General features: G+C 55.8%; 1 protein-coding gene across 16 annotated transcripts in view; it reads right to left on the bottom strand.

The window, feature by feature from the left end:
• CHST15 (carbohydrate sulfotransferase 15) overlaps window positions 1–21,584 on the bottom strand; it is a 79,210-nt gene extending 57,626 nt beyond the window's left edge. Inside the window, exons 1-3 of one of the 16 annotated variants that reach the window (XM_066355040.1) lie at window positions 21,432–21,584; window positions 14,095–14,283; window positions 2,053–2,163 (exon numbers count right to left, since the gene is read on the bottom strand). The gene's annotated coding sequence lies outside the window, so the exon portion shown is untranslated. Of the gene's footprint in view, window positions 1–2,027; window positions 2,164–13,231; window positions 13,804–14,094; window positions 14,284–16,243; window positions 16,614–20,314; window positions 20,410–20,676; window positions 20,703–20,788; window positions 20,947–21,431 lie in introns of those variants that run through there. The other 15 variants (XM_066355033.1, XM_066355034.1, XM_066355041.1 and 12 more) reach the window with 15 other exon arrangements.
• Between the last annotated feature and the right edge of the window lie 217 nt (window positions 21,585–21,801).

Here is a 21,801-nt window from a genome sequence, read left to right as displayed (position 1 = left end):
CAGGTGGCTTTTCAGCCTCAAGCTCATGGCCCCAGAATTCCTTTTCTCCCAAGCCTCCCTTATCCAGCCGCAGCCAGGGCTGTGAGTTAGCAACTGACGGAGCCAGGTGGACAGCGGACACTTCAGAAGTCAGCCAGGCCCGGCCCCAGGGGGGCTCTGCGCTCAGGGACAGCGTGAGTCCCCTCCCTTTCGGTTTCCTGTCTGTAACAGTGAGACCAGCACACCTGCACTCTGAGTCCTTACCCACCCACAGGGACCCAGGAAACACCAGCTGCTTCTTCCCACTGCTTTGGACCCCCGGTCACACTGAACATCGGTCACATGTGAACCTATCAGTCACCCCGAACGTCAGCTCAAGGTGAGGAGAGGAATGTTCTTCACCCACCTTGAGCAAAGGGTACAAAGGTCCGACTGGTCAAGCTGCATGGAAGAGGGGAGTGTGCAGAACCAGTTGGTTCTGGGACTGCAGTGATTTCCGAATTAAATCTTTTAGACCGGGCCACAGTGGTGGCCGCCCCCATCCCGCCACCCACCCAGGGGAGAGGAACCCCAGGCCTACCCGTGTCGTCTCAGCGACTGCCCTGGAGTCCTTACTTCAGTGCGGGTGATGGAAATACTGCATTCTGGGCTCCTCCCAAAAACCAACACATCCCCATCCCACGTTGGAGTACAGAGATGGCTGCCAGCGAGACGTGACCATGACACACAGAATCCCAGGAGGGACGGTGGCGTTCTTCTGGGGCCTCATCAAGGAGAGAGTCCCTTCTCAGCCACCCATTCAACACAAAGCCACCAGAGGGTCAGCAGGATTCCCCGGGGCCTCTCCCTTTGGGGCAGGGGGCTAAGGGGAGTCGTCTCCCGGTCTTATTTTTCCAGGTTCTTATTCCATATTTCCAGTGGCTCCTGCTCTGCTGGCAGGACCTGAATTTGACACACTCGCTTGGCAAACTGGCAGCAGCACTGAAGCTGCACACACTCGGTCCCAGGACCAGCAGATCCGCGCCTAGGGACGTGCCCAGAGGAAATGCGTCCGGGTGCGCATCAGACAGGTTTCAGAACGCTCCGCGCCGGCTCCAGAGCCAGAAGCTCGTACTTGCGGTTCTCCATCCCCAGTCGAATGGATGCTACAACTGAGCAATCAACATGAAGAAGAAGCCACAGCTACAAGAAACACTGGGGACAGAATCTCGTCAACGTGGTACCGAGTAGGAGAAACCGGACACAGAGAGGACAGGCTGCTTGGTTCCCCCCACACAAAGTACAAAGTATAGGAAGAACCAGGCAAGGCTGGGGGGTCCCTGCCTGGGGGGAGGGGGTGATTACCGCGCAGAACGAAGCCAGGGTTTTCTGGGGCGCTGGTCCTGTACTGGACCTAGGATCTGGTTACACAGGTGAGTTCAGTTTATGCACACCCATCAGGCCGTACGGGTCTGGTAGGTGCTCCCTAACGCATATATGATATGCTCCAAGAAAAAAATTTCACAAAAAAAGAGAGAGAGAGAGAGAAAGTTAGAATGGGTGGTGTTAAGTTTCTGCCCTGTAAGAAACCAAGAGAGGAGCCAAGGGCATGCAGGCAATTTGACACGGGCATGACTGTGCCAGTGCAGCCGGCCCTCTCACCCTGGCCGCGAAGTAAGGGTTCCCCCATCAGATCGATGCCTACGGGCTTTCGGAGGTGCCAAGCCAAGGCCTGCTCCGTTCCCGCAATCTCGGACTGGTTAACGGAGCTTGTAACCACTTAGGGCTGATTTTACAACCCAGCCCACAGTCGATGGGTAACGACCTCCCGTTGCCAGGGTCTTAAACAGCTCCTTCAGGAGTGGACTTGTCCAGGAGGCCGCAGTCCCGAGCCCTCCGGGGCCACATCGTGGTCCTGCTCAGGCTGGCGGCCACCTATCCCCTGGGCAGGGGTGAGGTCTGAGGCAGGGCTTTGAAAGGGCGTTCTTTCGTCTGCTGTTGCTGAGCCTCTTGCCGTCACCAGCCAGCCCCCGCCTTCCTGCGGCACCCCCTCCCCCGGGGACAGCAACCTGCTATTTGACTCAGTCTTCCCACCTCGTGTCCAAGAGGACCGGGACCCCCAGGAAGAGGGGACGTAGAAGACTCACACTGCGGCTGTGGAACGCTGCCCCTGCAGGTCACTTCCAGAGACGCCCTCAAGTCTCCCTGTGGAGAGAGAAGATCAGTCAGTCCCAGGAACCCTAAATGTCGCCAAGAAGCCCAGGTCCCTCAAGGTGTGGAAGGAGGAGGCTCCAGACAGTGTGGGCCACCCCGACTCCTGGGCACAAGGCCGGGGGTGGGGTCGGGGGGAGCAGCTGTGGCATCAGCCCGGGCTCCAGAAGCAAGGACCCCACACGTTCTGTACCTTAAAGAGAGAGAAGTACGGGCCCCTCACTGGGTGCAGCCTCCCCCTTCAGGCCCTGTCCCGGCACCCGCAGTCTCTGCCCCTCCAGCAGGCCTTCTGGGACCTCCCCTCCCTCCCCGCTGGGCCAGAGCTCCCTGGTTCCCTCCTGTTCCCCACGCTTCCTCCATCGTTACCTGGGACTCTCCACCACCGCCTGCACCCCGGGCCGGACCGGCTCAGTCCACCCACAGAAACCCTCGTGCCTCGCTCCCCCTCACCCCACGGTCACTCCTTTGTCACACACATCACAATAGGAATCAAATGACCACCCGACTAAGTGTTTATGCCTAGTCCACCCCCCAGAACCCGAGGTCCACGAGAACAGGGCCTCAGCCACCCCGACAGCCAGTGCTGACTCCCTTGTCCGTGCCCCCCGGGGGGTCCGGGGTGCGCTGAGTGGGGCCAGGCAGGCATCCCGAACACCGAGCCGTCCGCGTTAGTCCTCTCCCTCCCTGGCATCCGCTGTGGCGCAGGAGTGGAGCACAGCGTGGGGGCAGGGCCCACACCCACGTCTCAGCCCAGCCACTGCCGCTGGTGGACCCTGGGCAAGTTACCAAACCTCTCTGGGTATGGTCTGCCCCTCTATCAACAAGTCGCCTACGTCTCAGGGCGGGAGGGCCGATTAACTGAGTTATGGAAAGTACTGACCACAATGCCTCAACACATGACAATACTGTTATCTACTAGCTTCAGAGTCCCCTTCCGTTTGAGGCCACTGTCCAAGAATGCCAACTCACAGGCCCGAAGAGGAACTGGTACCAGATTGATTGGTTCATGAACAGATGCCACTCAGTGTGGCTGTGCCAGGCAGGGGCAGGGGCAGGGGCATGGGGCAGGGGCAGGGGCAGGGGCAGGGGGCAGGGGCAGGGGCAGGGGCAGGGGCATGGGGCAGGGGCAGGGGCAGGGGCAGGGGCATGGGGCAGGGGCAGGGGCAGGGGCAGGGGCAGGGCGGGCGGGACCCTGCCTCTGCACAGTGTGAGCTTTGCACAGAGGACTATGTGGCCACCTTCAGCTTTCTATGTTCTCTCTCTCTCTTTTTTTGTTTTGTTGGTGCCTCGAGATGTTTTTCCCCCCAATAGCTCCAAACCAGACATATTAAGTTATCTCAGACTCCCACACCAAGTAATAAAAACATTGTGGGTTTTATTCCTATTAGTTTTCTTTTCAAAAATCAAAAAGACTGGGGAAATCTTAACAGAGAAAGAAAACAAAACCAGCTGCTGCTTGCACACGACGGAGCCGCGCTGGCTGCTACCGAGCCCCCGTGAAAGGGAGGATGTCACTGCAGACACCCACGTGCCACCCAGACTTTCCTGCCTGCCCAGTGCCGAGCTCACCAGGGCGGCCGGCTGCGGCCGCCAGAGCTGCCCAGTTCCCGATGGGTCCTCTCTCCCCGGCCAACAGGTACAAAAGGCAGTTGCTTTCTTTCCACAAGCGTCAGAGCCCCATTCAGACCATCAGCTCGGGACAATGACAGGGGAGCACAGCGTCCTGGCTCCCTGGCAGCTCCCGGCTCCAATGAATGACCTCTGCGCAAACCGAGCACAAAAGGCAAAACAGCCAGGGACAGTGCCCCGGGTCCCCCGAGACGAGGTTCTGCCGGACCTGCCTTGGGGAGCGCTGCTCCTGTGTTCTGAGCGGTGTCTACCCCGCACTCCCCCACCGACCCCCACCGCCACCGCCACCAAAAATAACTTGAATCCTCATTCAAGGATCCTGGTTCTGATTTAAAACCTGCAAAGTCCTGCTGAACTTCCCCCTCTTTGGTTGGCAGCTCTCCGCTTCTCCACGGGCTTCGAAGAAGAAAGGCACCCCCAGCGGGTGCCGGTCCCAGAGCACCACGCAGGGAGCGAACGAAGACCTGACACAAAGCAGAGCAGGCCGCCTGCCCGGCCCTGCAGCCCCTTAGCTCCAGAGACAGGAGGCTCCGGGCGCCGGAGTTCTTCCTCGCCAAGATGTGCAATGCCAGGCCCCCCAATTCTGCACACTGGCTTTCTCCATGATTGGGAAGTGACTAGGGTGACCTACAGGGGACCTAAAATCCTGGACTCTCTCCAGGGGCCTTCCACTCAGCTGGGGGGACGCCGCCCAAGCACTGGACACGGGAGGCACTCCAGGGACTGAGACACGGGGCGCAGAGAGAGACAACGTTGACCATGCTCAGGGACGGGGTCAGCACTGTTTGTCAGCCTCTCCTGTTCTGCAGTGAAAAGTCACTGTGACTTTGGGTTTACACACCATACACACACACACTCTCTCTCTCTCTCTCTCTCTCTCTCTCTCTCTCTCTCTCTAGAGAAAGGTTTTAAATTTAGACTCCCTCCTCTCCTCTGCACTGCGCTTATCGGACATTGAACCTTGTACCTGCCCACTCTAAAGAGCCCAGAGGAGGATTTTCCCCAGACTTCCTGGTGCGTAGAACCTAAAAAAGCCACAGGAAATCACACCGACAGACCAGGACAATCTCTCCGTGAACCAGTTCAGCGTAACAGGTCTCTCCTAAGTGCGGGACTGGGGTCAGGCACCCCAGCAGACCTCTCAGAGAGCACCAAGGTGACGGGGCTGCAGCCCTGCCTTCTGGCCACTTACAATCCCCCGTTCACACGAGTTGCCATGAAAGCCTCAGAAAAGATGCCCCGCGCCGGCCCCAGGGGCTGCGGCCAGGAGCTACAGGGCTCGGTGCTCAGAAGGGCCCGCACAAGGTTTAATGCTCTCGCTGTCCTAGCTTTTATTTTTTATTTATTTATTTATTTATTTTACAGGGACAGAGAGAGAGTCAGAGGGATAAACAGGGATGAACAGACAGGAACAGAGAGAGATGAGAAGCATCAATCATTAGTTTTTCTTTTGCGTATTGCGTCACCTTAGTTGTTTATTGATTGCTTTCTCATATGTGCCTTGACCGCCGACCTTCAGCAGACTGAGTAACCCCTTGCTCAAGACAGCGACCTTGGGTCCAAGCTGGTGAGCTTTTGCTCAAACCAGATGAGCCCGCGCTCAAGCTGGCGACCTCGGGGTCTCGAACCTGGGTCCTGAGGCATCCCAGTCCGATGCTCTACCCACTGCACCACCGCCTGGTCAGGCTAGTTTTGAAATTCTTAATAACTTTTTTTTTTTTAATACATGCTCACATTTTCACGTTGCACTAGGCTCTGCAAATTATATAGCTGGTTCTGGAGACGCCGAAGGCGTGACTTAATCAGGAGTTAAAGGAGAAATCACATCCAGGGAGCTTCCCTTACGCCAGGTGCAGGTAACAGCTAAAGAGCAAATGCTCAGAAAATGGCAGGGACCCCTCCAGGAGCATTTCAGAATCAGACTCTCCCATTCTGCACCAGGAATGAGGTTAGCAAAAGCACTTTCCATGAGAGCATTTATCATCCTCTCTGATCTGTAGCAGCACCTTCTCTAATGCAGCTCTGCCTGACGCTTCAAAAACCATGGGGCCCTTTAATTCATCATGTTAATGCAATTACACATCCGTGCCAGGAGTCTGGCCGCCTCCCGTGCGCTCACGCTCCTCCAGACCCTTCAAACGGGAAAATCTTTCCCTTCGAAAAGGGTCGGGTTCATCCCACAACCTGAAGAGAAAATTCAGCCTCCCCTGCGCGCCCTGCTCGGCTGGTTTTTACAGCCTGTCCCTAAGACCGTGCAGTTCAAACACCGTGTACAAACGAGCTTAATTGGAACCCTGGGTCATGGAGACTGCAGAGTCGATCAAGTCCTCGCTGACAATGCCCTCGCACCTCCTTCCGGCGGCACTTCACAATCAATGCTGCCCACGAAGCTGGCAGGGAGCGGCGTGGCACCCCTTCTGGTTACTCAAGCACCAACTCTGACCCGGAGCTGAATGCAGGTCGGGGGCTCAGACACAGCAACGCTGTGTGTGGGGAGTGTGCCATCTTTAAACATCCGTTTGTAGGGGGTTTCACTAAAATACACCAGAGCATAACTCAGTTGTTGGGAGTGAGGAGCCCGTCGAACCGGAAGAAGAGGCGGTAGACATCTACTCAACCTGCAGTTACCCACGAGAGAGACGGGGCAGGAATTTCACCAGGCTCTAGGAGGGTTTTCCCGGTACCACTGTCTTCGCTAGTAAAACGCACTGCGCTCAGGAATGGAAGGGACAGACCTTCTCAGCCGCGCCCCTGGTCCTTGAGGAGAGAGACTCAAGAGAAGTCCAGTGAGCGGGCCCAGAATACAAAGCAGTCAGTGAGAACGGGGGCCAGAGATGTCCAGGCCCAAACCAAGGACGGGCAGTCCTCCAAGGTGAGAGCCAGCAACCTCTCAGGCGGGACGGCCTGGGTGCAAGTCCCAACTCCAGCCCTCCTGAGCTGCCAAGACCTCTCGCCTCAGTTCTTCGCGTCTGTAAAACGGGCGTGTGGACCACGTCCATCTTAAGGGTTGCTGAAACAGAACCTGTTTCCCCATTCCCGATCCTACATTCTTTTTTTCTTTTTTTCTTTTTTTTCCTGTATTTTTCTGAAGCCGGAAACGGGGAGAGACAGTCAGACAGACTCCCGCATGCGCCCGACCGGGATCCACCCGGCACGCCCACCAGGGGCGACGCTCTGCCCACCAGGGGGCGATGCTCTGCCCATCCTGGGCGTCGCTCTGTTGTGACCAGAGCCACTCTAGCGCCTGGGGCAGAGGCCAAGGAGCCATCCCCAGCGCCCGGGCCATCTTTGCTCCAATGGAGCCTCAGCTGCGGGAGGGGACGAGAGAGACAGAGAGGAAGGAGAGGGGGAGGGGTGGAGAAGCAGATGGGCGCTTCTCCTGTGTGCCCTGGCCGGGAATCGAACCCGGGACTTCTGCACGCCAGGCCGACGCTCTACCACTGAGCCAACCGGCCAGGGTGGTCCTACATTCTGTTATGCCAAACTGTTCTCGATGGTTCCTTCTCCTCAAGAACTGCTCACACCGGGAAGAAGTTCGTCGATGTTGCGCACACACCAGGGCGGATGCCCCACAATGCACCGCACAGGGCACGTGGAACATGGGGAAAGGCATCGACCGTGGGTCTTCCAGGATTGACTGACCCGATGGAAATGAATTTTAATTGTCGCCCGTGGGAAGGGATCCAAAAACGATCTAAAAGATAAACACCACCACCGAAGTTTACGAAATTCTAGAATGCTTCCAGAGGGCTGTAGATCCCTAGACTGAATGAAAGGAGAGTGTGACAGAATACGGCCTGTAGCTCAGCTGATGGTACCAGGACCCATTTCCTGACCTGGGGAACAGTCCACGGCCATGGACGATGTCACCATTGCGGGGAGCCAATTGAAGGGGGCGCTGCAACTCTGAACTGTTTCTGCAGCTTCCGGTGAATCAAAAAGCACTTCAAAATTTTTTAAAAAGCTGAAATAAAATTACAAGGCAACATCTCAGAGTGCCAAAAAGATTAAGGGGGCTCTTGGCAAGTGTCCAATGTGTCAATATAGTCAGTTTCCAGTCATTATGGCCCCCTTGGGGATTTGGAAAAAGATGCTGAATGAGCATCTGGACTGATTCTAAATCAAGCTATTCTGAAAAAATAAAAACAAAAAAAAACCACCGGTTTCTCTTTTATTTCTCCATTTACTAAAGCACAGGAAAATTTAGTTTTGGTCCACTGTTTAAAAATGAATCCTAACATAAAATGAAGACGTATTATATTGCTGCCACGACTGATAAACATTTATTAGGAAAATGCTGCCATGTTACACTTCTTAAGGATGTCCAGGAAGGACCGGAGAGATGAAAAGGTTCAGAAAACAGTTGACAGAAACAATCTGTTGAGGCTATCCTATGGGTTGGGTTGACCAGTTGGTCCTGGGGCGTTGATTCCCAAGAAACAGAGGCTGTGGTTATTAACACGTTGTTCGCCTGGCTTGACTGCAGGCAGTACACGCTGGCCTGAGGAGGCGGAGGGCCCTAGAGGCCCGTGTGCCGAATCAGTTGTCCCCGCGAAGACCACCACACCTGGCGATGGCAGGGCCTGGGGCGGAGGGGCCGCCTGGGGGACCCCTCGAGGAAGGAGGGAGATGATTGTAAGGCACAGCTCCTCAAGGAGCGGAAGCTCTCCCGGAGAGAAACACCAGGGGCTGCAATGGGAGGGGGAAACCTGCCCCTCGAGGGCTCGAGAGGAAGTCAAGTCCCACGCAAGGGCTGGGACTCGGTCAAGGCCAGGGCAGGAAAGCCACGCTCAAGGAAGGGGCCACACCAGCCCAGGAGTCTGCTACACCCTAGTCCCTCTCCAAAGGGTCCCCGAACCAGGCTGCCTAGAACTGCCACTCAATCCAAGTTATTCATGGCAGGCTCACCTTTGGGATTTCACTATTCCTGTCTTGCTTTGATGAGTGTGCTTCCAGGGGCCACCCCACCTCCAAGACGTCCCCCCTCTGAGCACGTGCTTGCTGAAAATAACTTCTGCTCGCCAGCTAAACCTCAGGGAGAGGATGAGGAGGATGGGCTCCCCTTAGTTTCTCGTGGGCCCTGCTGCCTCACAGAGTACGGCACCGGACAAGTGCCCCTCACCCAGCGACGAGACAGGGAAGTAGGCGGAGCTGCAGATGACAGCCCGGAGGAGGCAGAACAGAGAAGAACGGACGTCCGCCCGAGTGCGCCATCAACTGTCCCGACTGGCTCTCCCATGCCAACTGGACCCCATCCCGTCACCGGCCCCTCTTGGGATCTTGGCACTGGCTGTTCCCTCTGCTTCCGACACTCTTCCCAAGCGTCTGAAGCAGTGCCTTCTTGTCATTCAACGGTCAGCTTGGATGTCACCCCCGTGGAAAGTCCGTCCCGAACACCCAGTCAGGTGCTCCCCGTGGCTCGGCACTCATTTGTTCTCCGATATCTGTGAACTTGAGGATAGATGCTCTGAGCACGGGGGTCCTGTCCTAGTTATGGCTGGACTCCCAGCTCCCAGGACAGTGTCGAGCACAGAGCAGTCCCCGTCACTGGAGGGTCAGTCTTAAGGAAGATGCAGACTGAGTCAGAAAAGTTGGGGCAGTGGAAGGATCAGCTCCCAATGTTCTTCCTCAATGACACTGAAGGATGGGGGGGAAGTCATTACCTCCACAGGGCTCAGTTTCCCCGGCTACAAATGGAGGGTGAGCAGGGCAGGAAAACAAACCAAACGATCTGTGAGACCTTTGTCCCTGCACCGTGGGTTGATGTTGTCAACTGTCCAGTCAACTCTTGCCCATTCTTGCCCATCTTCCTTCCATCCATTCATCTATCCATCCATTCATCTATCCAGTCATCTTTCCCCATGGGCTCTCCCTGGGGATTATAACCTTGAATAATGTACAGTTACTGCCCTAAAGGGATAAAGGCGGTTCCAGTGACAGAGATGTAATGAAGGTAATTCTTGCACTAACCAGCTGAGGGCCAAAGGAGACCCCCTGGGCCCGTGGCTATGGAGATGAGGGTGTGTCTGTTCGTGGAGAAACAGATCTACTATCCCACAGTTGCTGCAGGGTGATGGTCAAGAAACTCAGAGTCACCATCCAAGTCCCAGCACAGACTGAGGACAAAAGAGGCTGCTTCCTGAGATCACTGGTCACTCTGCAGGTCACCTGTCCCCCATCTTTGCCATGGAAGTGGTGACAGCGACTATGAAGTCCTTAGAAGAGGGAGTCTAATCCCTGCTAAGTTCCATCAGTGGTACTTAGCTAAAGAGTTCGACATACGTGTGTATACATGTGAATATCCATGCACGCCCACACACACATGCACGCACACATGCAGATGTCCAGGGCCCACCCCTCTGAGAACTGACGTAGAACGGGCGTATGTGTATTTATTTTCAAAAGCACCACTGGGATCCTGATGCAGCACCAGGACTTAGAGCCAACGAGCTTCCTGCAAAGTTGACTTTTTATTACGGCTGTAGAGGTGCATTTGATGTCAACAGTAACAACACGTGCGAAATACATCCAAGAGGATCCCTTCCCTGGAACATGCCCTTCCCTAAGCCCTGAGAACATTCCAGTCATAAAACACGTCTACGGCACCAGAACTCCTTTGGTACCTGGAACCAAGGGCTTGGAAAGCTAGTCTGGGAACACAGCCTACCACCACCCTGGGACGCACCCCCAGCCCCTGCAGAATGGTCTCTCCCTTGTTTATGGGCTTGGCCAGATCAGATAAAATGTCATTCTCTGAATTGGTTCCTAATTTAATTATTCCCGGATAAGCGCTGGCCTCCCGTGGCCGCAGGGAAACAGCTCGAGAGGGGTTGGCGCCACCAGCTACAGTGTTTGCCGACGACAAGGTGTTCTAGAGCCGGGGCCAGGTCAGAGTGGGGGAGAGCAGTGGACTCGGCAAGGCCGGCACTGTCTGTCCACCAACCAGCCTTCGTTTATGGCCCCAGCCCGTCGGGACAGGGGGGCTGAGGTTTTACAAGGAGCCTATCAGTGAGAACATTCCAAGTAACTGGCCTGACCCCAAAAAGCCAAATTCAATCCTGACTCCGTGTGGCCTCGTTTGCCCACCTGTGACGTGGGACTGGACCGCGTGTTTTCCTGAAGGCCCCGCCAAGCTCTAAACTGAAGACAACTCCGAGGGGCATCAGAACCGCACCTGAGAATCAAGCCTTCTCTAGGACCAGGGAAAGCATGTAAAAAAAAGTCCATCCATCTTATTATCAAGAGCAAAGGGGTCTTGCCTGACCTGTGGTGGCGCAGTGGATAAAGCATCGACCTGGAAATGCTGAGGTCGCCGGTTCGAAACCCTGGGCTTGCCTGGTCAAGGCACATATGGGAGTTGATGCTTCCAGCTCCTCCTCCCTTCTCTCTCTCTCTGTCTCTCCTCTCTCTCTCTCTCTCTCTCTCTCTCTCTCTGTCTCTCCCTCTCCTCTCTAAAAAATGAATAAATAAAATTAAAAAAAAAAAAAAAAAGAGCAAAGGGGTCTTAGTTGGTGGAGCAATTTGTCTGATTAATTCCGATAAGAGCAAAGGGGGACAAGAAATCTCATAAAAGATAACCCCAGTAACGCGTCCACTCAAAAACTCGTAATGACAGTTTGCAGCAGCGCTGTCCACAAGACGCAAAAGATAGAGACAGCCCTAACGTCTCTCAACGGACAAATGGATAAACAAAATGCGGTCTGTCCGTACACAACAATATCATCTGCCCATAAAACAGAATGAAGTGCTGACATATATTACAACGTGGATGGACTGTGAGAGCACGCTGAGTGATAGAAGCCAGACCCTCCAAAAAAGCATATAGAAAGCATATAGGAAGTCCAAACAGAGAGAGAGAGAAAAGAAAGTAGGTTTCCAGCTGCTTACTGCTGGGGGCAGGGGGAGGGGGTGGATGGGGGCGTGGGGGAGGGGAAGAGCTGATGGACACAGGTTTTCTTCTGATATGATGACATGTTCCGAAATTGAACGGGGTACTGGTCATACACATCTGTGAACAGACTAAAAGCCAGTGAACCGCATACTTCCAATGGGTAAATTGTCTGGCCCGTGCATTCTATCTCGATAAAGCTGTCTCTAAAAGAGAATCGGCTAAATGGGGAACGGGTTTGTTCCATGATTTTTAAAAATCAATCACACAAGAACTTTGTAAAAGACACACCACACACACACACACACACACACACACACACACACCTCCCTCAACAATTCTGCGGCCTCCTAACTGGCCCAGGGGCCCAAAGCTGACTTTCGGAGGGCAAGGCTTCTCCGTCTTCCATACACCAAGGAGAACCGCGGTGGACTCACAAGCGGGCGGGCTGCATTTCTCTATTGATTTGTTTCAGTTTTCACAGCCAAAACCAAATTTACTTCCTACCCTCCCCCCAAATGGCAACCAAGTTCTCACCTACTTTTTATAATACATCATTTTTATTCTCTGAGCCAAACTGTATCCCATCCAAAGGGTCTGAGGATTTGCAACTGTCGCCGCCAGCCAATAATTATTTGGGGGTGGGGGTGGGGGGTCCTGGAAGATATTTCTGACGAGGAGGTCCCATTTGCTAAGCTCCTGCTCCTCTTTTGTACGTCCATTCCTATTAAAGTTCTCATAGAAACTGCGACAGAGTGGACACAAACAGCTTTTCAAATCAGGACGAGACAAATGTCAGGCTGATCCCTCCGTTCACCCCCCTCGTTCACTGGTGACTTCCTCGGGCAAGTGCGGCATGTCCCAAGAGCTGCTCTTTCCTCTGACTTTCAAAACGGTGCACTGGTGGGGTGAGACGGGCCTCTCTGGGACATACGATCTTATTAAGAACTGTGATGAAGAATCAGAAGGGTCACATCATTGCAGGTCCGGCTGAAGATGACCACAGAAGAGGCGATCGGGAGTTTCCCACAGTTCAAGAACCACACCCTGGCACCCAGGAAGAGGGTGCTTAGTAAGAAGGCACCCTTTCTAAGCCCGGCCAATGTTTCTCTCGGGTAAGGAAAGTTCGCTGATGGGTCAAAGGATGGGCCCCCACAGGGTAAGTTCCGTGACAGCCAGAGGCAGTGTGGGGGTCAGAGCCAGCTCCCACTTCTCTGCCCTTGGACCACCCCCTACTCCACTGCACTGCCTCTCTGGGGTGCAGCTCTCACTCCAGAGCAGAGACGGAGGCCAGATTAGTGGTGACATTCTGCCACCGGCTAGTGTCTGAGAAGTCTGGTCTGTTCTTAAGAAAATTTGAAAGCTAACCAGCTCTCAAGAATCTGATGAAGGAAGACATCCTTCAAACGCCCTCGGAATTTAACCTTGAACCAGAAACAAGAACTTCCTGTTCCCCACGCCAGGCCACCAAAAGGACACCAGTCCCCCCTTCTCCTCAACATCTTCCTAAGGGAAGAGCACTTCCGAAATTCAGCGTCTGCTTACCACGCGCAGGGCGGGGCCAGCTGCGGCCAGTCCCCCACCTGGATGTCCAGGAAACTGAGGACAGAGGGGACAGACAGTCCCAGGGGGCCTCTGCCAAAACTCTGCCCTCCGGCCGCGGCTGCCCGACGAGACATGTATGCTGGGAGATAGAACCGCTTGGCCCACATTCCCTGGGGCAACCCTGCTTTCTTGTAAAGTTGGCTCTCCCTTCCGTGCACAAAGCGAGGATGGGCCTGTGTGGGCATTTGGAAGGCTCTTCGTATAAACAGGTTCACAAATCAGAAGAAATGATCCTCTGTAGACCAATAATCTGATTTTTGGCTTGGAAATTATGGCCCCTATAAATACATGCCAGGACGTACTTTCGATTTTAAATGCAAATATTGACATTCCAAACAAAGACGCAAGGAGCCATCAGGACAAGCTATTACACCTGCTCGAAGACACACTGAGGGCCCCCCGTTCCTGCCCGAGTAGATGGTTCCTGCTTGATTTCCTGAAACACCAACCAAAGGTCCATCCTATTCTTCCCGAGATGCTCAAGACACACGAAAAAAACTGTGGTTACCACCTTTTAAAATAGTCCAAAAACCTAACGTCAGAAAACCCAAGGTTGTTCCAGGACGCTCTTGAGTCCTCTGGAAACTAAGTGACAAGCAGTGACTCTCCTGTACCGTGCTGCCAAACGGGAGACTCTTTTCTGCCTTCTGGGCGCAGACTCAGAAGCCCACAGGAAGTCCGTAACACCCTCTCTCCAGGAGAAACGGGGCTTTGAAAGAACCCTGTCCACTTGATGCATTAAAATCAACAAACGGCCGGCTCCCAGGACTATGCGCGGGCCCAGCCTCCCCTTTGAGGCTCACCGGGTCAGCAGGAGCAGGCCACACCGGGGAAAGCAGAACAAGCTTATAAAGTAGGATGGGTTCAAGGCTGAGCTCAGCAGAGTAGAACTAACTACAGACGCTCAGAGGAGGAAGGTAACACTTGGACGGGATGTAGCTTTGATGTCCATGGTTAATCCTCACATCCATTTGGCTCATCGCTCCCGTGCTCTGCAGATAACACATAGTCGATAAGCCTCGCTGTCTAACCTCAATGCCCAGTTGTCTTTATCAACTGCATACCTTAAAAGGGGCCATCTATCAACACCCCCTCCACACACACCATGGGCCGGGCCCTGGCCTCAGACTTTATAGTCACTCTCGGGGGGACTGTTCCTGCCCACGCCTGAGGGCTCCTTTGGCGTGGAGAGCTCCACCTGTATAACACTTCAGGGTCTACACCTGGTGGTGTCTGCACCATCCCAGGAGTGTGGGCTGGGGACCTGCCATTCCAGAGTTGGCATGACACCCTGCAGGCTGCCGGGGAGGAAGAGGCTGGGGGGGGGGGCAGGAAGGGGCTGCCCCGGGAGAGGCTTCAGCTGTCCCATGCTGCCTGTGACCACCCAGCTCTCAGCTCAGGACTACAGTGCCCGCCCACCAGGTCAGTCACGTGCTCCAACATTAGCTTCGGTGGGGAGCAGACACCATACGGTTATCCCCACCCATCCTCTTTCTCCCTCCATAAGTTCAGAACTCAGCCAGGAAAGAGGGGTTCAATTTGAGGAGCCCCTCTGAACCCTAAATTGTGCTATTTATAATACTCAAACCATACTACAAAAGGTGGGAATTATCACCCACCTTTTACCAATAAGGAAACCGAGACGCAAAGAAATTAAGTCTCTTGCCCAAGGTCACAGTAATGGGACAAAGAAGCACATGAGGGGCTCAAAGCCAGGTCAGCCTGGTGTCCACACTCCCTTGTCCCCGATGTTGGCCTGCAAGGAGGATTCAACACCCAGGATACAAGAACAGCTGCGAGCTGGGCAGCAAACATCTGTCTGACGAGAACCCTGAAGGTGCTGGCTGCACTTACTTCCAGCAGCGTGAGTGAGCTAACAGGTGTCAGGAAGGGTCCGACAGAGCTACCAGACCGCTTTCGATGAGGGGTGAGTGACCAGTACCCCCTCAGAGACCTCTTAGACCCTGGAATGCAGTTTCCAACCTCCTCGCAAAGCCACAAGCCCAGGCCCTTGGCACAGCTGCTTACCAGGGCAGAGCAGAGCAGGGTAGAACTTTCCCGAGATCCAGGGCTGCCCAGGGAGGGCTGGAACCACCCCCTCTCATGGCCCTTCCTCCCTCTCAGAGGCCACACCATTATCGTTTTGACCACAGGGAGCAGAAGGGACCTGCGGGCGTATATTCCATTTCAAGAGAAAATGTGAAGCCTCCAAGTCCCAACATACCATATGACAAAGTAACTGTGCCCGGCCTGTATCTAATTATTTGCCCATACCGGGGTATTTTCCAGGCACCGGGGTGACGAGGCTGCCTGTTTCAATATTTTCATCACAAACACAATTCTGGAAAGCAGCCAAGTTTCCATTATAATGACACCTCTGCTTTTGAGGACCTGCCAGCCCTGCTTCCTTCAGAGCCGAAGGCCTGGACCAGGATGAGTTCTAGAAACCTAAAATAGGTGCCGGGACAGCATGCCCAGCAGCAGCCCCTGCACGCCTGCTCGGGGCTCTTTCAAGCTTCAAGTGCGGCTCAATACGTGACATTCCAAAGCTACCCCAGGACATTTCCAGCGAGCGCTGCCGGTCTGCCGCCTGCTAATGGCCTCGAGTGGGAGCACAGATGAACTGCCACTTCGCTCGTCCACAAGGTCAGGGTCTCGGAGCGCAGCTGGGTCCCCAGCCCCCTCTCTGCACCGATGAAGAATCAGCCTAGAGAAGTGAACCAACCAGCCCAAGGACACCGACTAGAATCCAAGGTGCCCTGAGGCTCCTGGCTTTATGGGGTGTCCGAGAAACCCTCTGAGGTAGAATCTGCCAGAATTCATGCTCTTCCCACCAAAATATACACTTGCACATAAAAACTGCACATGCAGTCTCAGGGAGTTCAGAGGCACACCCCTCCCACCCCTGGCTGTAAGTATTAAAGAAAGAACCAACGTTTATTGAACACTTACTGTATGCCAGGCACCGCTCCAAGCACGCAGCAGGTGTTAACTCATGCTCAGGACCCCAGCTCCAAGGCCAGGGTGTGCAGCTGTCTGAGACCACTCCTGCCAGGCTCCTGCGACACCGTCCCCAGGCCCAGAGCCTCCTGTCAGCCGCATTATGTAACTCTGACTAGTTCAGGTTCTGCCTCGCCCACTCATCTGAGCACTGCCTCCAGCTGAGTGCTGACTCTGCCCCGTGCACCTGGCCCTGGGCCTGCACCTGGGCCGGCACACATCCCTGCCACACAGAGCTGCTGATGCTGAGAGATGCTGCCTGAGTTTCCTCCACGTCCCTTTCTAAATCAGCACCGACCGAGATCGTGCTGGCGGCTGCCACATCCCCCAGCTTCCATTGCGGGGTCACACCCGCCCTCCCTTCTGAAGAGGAGACTGTCAGTCTACACCCCCACCCCCACCCACTTCACTCCTTCCTCCAGCTCGGCTCTCGTTCCTTCATCCGCCCTCCTACGCCTCCAGAGGACTAAAAGCTGAGTCCTTGCAATCTCAAAGCGCCTCCCGCCCTCCGAGACAAAGGGAGACACCTGTTTGACCTGCCTGGCACAGGGCCAGCTGGGAGCCAGCAGGAACCCAGCAAACAGCTGTTGTGATCAAATGTCTTCCTTCCCAACTCCCTGACTTTAAAAAAAAAAAAAATTCTATATTGGCCCAAAACAACACAAAACTTCTCCTTTCCTTCCTGGAGAACGAAACTGGATACACTTACTAGATAAAGGCCACGTTGACGCTTCGTTCCATGCTGTGAAAACACGGGTCTACACGTCAACCATCTTGTCCGGGGCTCTATGTAAGGGAGGGGCGTCTCAGGAAGGAAATTAGACCCTAGCTCTTGAGGACAATAAAGAAATACATTGTGTGCGTCAGAACGGTCCCTCTCCCAATACCTGGTCAGCTAAGTGAGAACACAATCTAGCGATTCACAGAACAGGAACAGAGAGGAAGTAAGTCAATATCACTCCCGAGCATCCCAACCACAGAGGGGAAGGGAAGACAGGGTGCATTATTGTCACCAGTGACTAAAAGCGTCCCTTCTAACTCACATGCTGTTTAAAGGGGTGGGCGCTGACCCGACTGCTCATAAATGACCCTCCGGGGCCAGTAGCTACTTTTAAATTTTTTTCTGCCCTTAGAATCAAAGGAGACTCCTCTGTCCTACCAATGGGTTCCAAGTGGCATCTGTGAACTCCTGGGCCTCGTGAGGCACGAGGGAGGGGCAGGGTCCAAGTGCGCAGACCGCAGAAGCAGAACTGCGGACCACAGATGCAGAACTGCAGCCGACCACAGCGGATGTCCATTCACCTGGGAGTTTCCCAGAGGCGCCGGCCCAGCCTGGTGGGATGGATGGATGAAGGAGCTGTCCTGGGAGCTGCGGGTCAGAGGCCTGGGCCGATCATCAACTTACTGGCTGTGTGAACTCGGGCAAATCATGGCCCCTGCTCCAAGCCTCAGTCTCCACATCTGTAAAAGGAGATGAGGACCCCCATGACCCAGCCCTCTCTAGCTGCTTCCCTTCCCAGCTAGCTCCTCACACTGCTTATGGTTCACATTGGTCCAGCCCAGGCATTCCTGCCTGCTCCCCGCCTGCGAGGGCCGGCCCTATCTGTCTTATCACCGCATCTCCCCCCAGATGCTCAGCTACGGGATCTATTTTATAAATAAAATCATATGACAAACTTTACACACAATGTCACTTTCCACATGTTGGGAATTCATCAAAAAGTGATTGAATGAATACATGACCCACAAAAATGTGAAGGAGCCTGGCACATGGCCACAGGCAGGATGGGCATCCGTCATTTCTTAGTTTCTCAGCCCTGGGGAGAGTGTGATCTATGCCCTGTCATGTGTCACATCTCTTGGGCGGTGGGACACCCTTCCCAGCAAACAAACACAGGGCTGGATGTCAAGCTTCAGACCTCCTGGCACTCACCTAACCCTTTCTACTCACATTCTAGAAGTTAAGCCCACACTTAAATACCTAGGCTTGAGCATTCCCCTGAAAATTAATGAGACCCGTCTAGTCTGTGTTGTCCTCAACTGGCTGGAACTGAGTCGAGGCTTCCTTTTACGGGAGGGTCATGGGAGCACTTGCTTCAGGACAGCCCCAGCCTCCTCTCCCCCTCTTCCTGAGCTGGCCAAGGCAACTGCCCGTCAGGCGAGGTAGCCACAATCTAATCCCAAACCCGCCCTAAACCAAAGCTTCTGGCAGTGCTGGTTCAACGGGCCTGGGGCTCCTGGGGCCCACTGCTTAGCTCCCAGTTTCTTTTCTGCTCTTCTCCAAACACCAAGTAAGCAGAGTCCACTTCCCAACCTCTCCCACCTTTCCTGCAGACAGCCCCGCTTCCAGGTGCAGGGATCCCTCTGATTGCTTTCAGGCAGGTGGAAAACCCTACCAATGCCTGGTCTCTCAGGGCCCCGGGGGGGGGGGGCAACAGCAACAGAGGCTGAGAAGGCTGCAGAAACAGCAGCAGGCCCTCACACAACAGGCCACAGAGACAGTGCTAGGACGCTCAGCCAAGACACTGGTTCAGGAATCACAAGGTCTAACGGCCAAAGAAAAGCAGGGTACCGTGTGTGATGATCCACTGTGGGCAGTCCTGCCTGCCAGCCCCCCAATATCCTGGATGAATGAACCCTGCTCACTTCACCCACCAGCCAGCCTGCTGCAGTCCTGCAATGCCAGGAGAGAAAAGACACAGAGACATGACTGGATGTCCTGTGGAAAGCCTTAGATGGTGCCCCTGAGGAGCTGGACCCCGGAGAGACGACCTGACCAGCAGCTCCACTTCTGCTCAAGGAGGCACCGGGAGGAAGGCTGCCAGCAGCCACTTCGCCTCGCTGACTCAGTCTCCCCGTCTAGGAGGCAAGAAGAACATTTTCCTGCCAATCTTTCAGGACTATTAGAAAAACTTACCTGATTAAAAAGAAGAAAAAACTACCTAATTTAAAAAGCATTTTTATTCCCATGCTGTCTAAAACAAAATCATCTATAATCTGTACTGTGTATCCATCATGACATCCTGATTCAACGTACATACAGTTTGTAAAATTAGTTAAGTGCCACATTCTGGAAAGGAGAGTTCTTGATTTTCCAACGTGGGGGGTGGGGTGGGGGCTAGTCGGACAGTTGGGGATAGAGAATGGTGTGGAAGGGTCCTAAAGAAACTTCAGGCAAATCGCCAGGCCTGTTTCCTCCTGGGCCCCTCAGAGTGGTGTCTGCCCTCAGGGGACCACAGCTGATGAAGAGCAGGAAGGGGGAGGGGGTCACAGCCAGGGAGCGGGAACCAAAGCGAGCCCTTCTGCTCAGCCTCACGGAATGCTGTGCCACCTTCGCGGGGTGTTCTGGGGCTTCCTGGAGATACAACTTCATTCCCAAAATCCCGTGCCATTAACTCAACCAACGTGAATACGGGGGAAAGGCCCCAGGGAATGAAAAGATGGGAGTCCAGGGAACAGGTCTCAGCCCCAGCCTTGCCGCCTCCTTCTCGAACCTCCCTACACGAGGTGCGGACGTCCAGCCACCAGCAGCTGGCAACTGAGCCCGCATCTTCCAGTGTCAACACTGGCTGGCCACTCCAACCGCACGGGCCGACCCAGGCCGCGGGCCGGACGGGCAACTGGGCACCAGGACCACGACGGGACGGTCAAGCAGCCCCGCCCAGAACCCAGGCGGCTTCGAATCCTAAACACACACGCACGCACGCTGGCCAATCCGTTCGCCTGAAGAAGTCGAAAGCGCTTCCACAGCTCTTCATTCATTCCCCCAAAGGCCAGGCTCCCTTGCACCGGGCGCCTCCATCCCGAGACACCAGGGGGCTCTCAGAGGGCTCCAAGGGGACCAATTGCGCCACGACCTGCCCCCTATCCTCCCACAGCCACCGCGTCCTCTCCACCCGCACACACAACCCCACAGACTCGCGCTCCATCACGATTGCCAGAGTCTCCCCCGCACAGGGGCCGCTGCCACCACGGCTCCCCGCTGCCCCGCCGCGCCACTCAGACCTGCCACGCTCGGCTCACCGTGCCCAGGGACGCCGCACTGCCGCCGGGAAGCGCCGGCAACTCCCGGGTCTCGCTGCCTCCGGAACGGCGGCAGGGTGCAGGGAGCGGGTGAAAGGCGGAGAGGAAAGGGGAGGGAGCGGGAAGCAAAAGTTCAGGCCGCTGGAGGCCCGGCCGCACCCCCGTCTCCTCCCAGGCCCGCCTCCGCGGTCCCCACCCCCCAGTACCGGATCGCCTTAGGCGTCACCGCCACCTAGGACCCCCCTACACACACCCCTTCCCCTCGCACGCCTCCTCCGCCCAGAGCGGTCAGGAAACTGGAGCCTGGGGTTGGGAGGTGGCTCCAAGCCAGAGTCGGGGAGAGAGTGACGATGCCCACCTACCAGCCTCGGCCCGCGCCTGGAAACTTCCCCAAAGTGCGCGACCGAGCGGAGCGCATGGCGGGGGAATTCCCGTCCCCCTTGCCCCAACCACCACCACCCAGCACGCGCTCACTAGGTGAAGGCACTGGTCTGTCTGTCCGTCCGTCTTCAGCCTGCAGCTTCCAAAGACAAGCGGTGAGGGGGCGCCGGTTCCTGGGACCATTTTTCCGGTCAGCCGACCTGTGTGTGCCCTGCGGCGTGCGCCCCCGCAGGCCTCCGGCTGCCCGCAGCGCCACCACCCAGCGCTAGATCCCCGGTCCCTGAGCTCCGGCAGCATTCTCTCGAGCCAGGGAGGGGGCGTGTGAGCCCCGGCGCCGCTGCCGGCCAGCCCTTCCCGATGGGTCCCCGGAGCTTGGAGCTCCAGTAACACTGCCAGGACCCGCGGGGGCGAGGGGACGCCCCGCTCTGGGGACCGAGGTAGCCTCGAGGAAACTGGGCCGAGGAGCACCGGGCCAAAACCTGCCTCGGCTCGGCTCACTCGCAAGTTCATTGTCTGCCTGGGCCGCCGCCGCCGCCACCACCACCACCACCACGCCGGGAGCGCCGCGGAGAGTGAGGCTGCGCGAAGCCTCCGCCGGCCCGGACTCCCTTCGCCTAGCCCCGGCCGCCGCCCGCGCAGCCAGGCGGGAACGTGCAGAGGTGCGGGAACCCGGAGCCAGACACCCACCCGCCGCTCCCCTCCGCCCCCAGCCCCGCGCCTGGCACCCAACTTGTACCTGAGAAACCCGAGTCCAGCCCCGGAGCCTCTGCGGCTCCGGCTTCGCGGGAGCGCGCCCAGCCCTGCGACTCAAGCCCCGCATCCAGGGCGCGTCAACCTGACTCCCCGAGCGCAGGGAGGAAAAGTTTGGGAGTGACGTGCAGATGGCGAATGAAACATCCGAAGAGAACCCTCCCCCCGCCCCATGTCGCGCTGACACACATCAGCTCAGGTCTAGAATGTGAGATCAAAGAATGTGAGCCAGCGGTGGGTTGGGTCCCCGCCCCCTCCCCTTACAAGTAAACACGGTTTGTGTGATGCGGTGATTTCAAATAGAAAGCAAACCGAGACCCCTAAAGTCTGCCAGTGACACCCTGCCAGAGACATTT

Source organism: Saccopteryx leptura, chromosome 13, assembly GCF_036850995.1.
Source record: "Saccopteryx leptura isolate mSacLep1 chromosome 13, mSacLep1_pri_phased_curated, whole genome shotgun sequence".
Classification (NCBI taxonomy): Eukaryota; Metazoa; Chordata; class Mammalia; order Chiroptera; family Emballonuridae; genus Saccopteryx; species Saccopteryx leptura.
The sequence above is the reverse complement of the archived record's forward strand: the minus strand, read 5'-3'. Positions and strand labels throughout refer to the sequence as shown.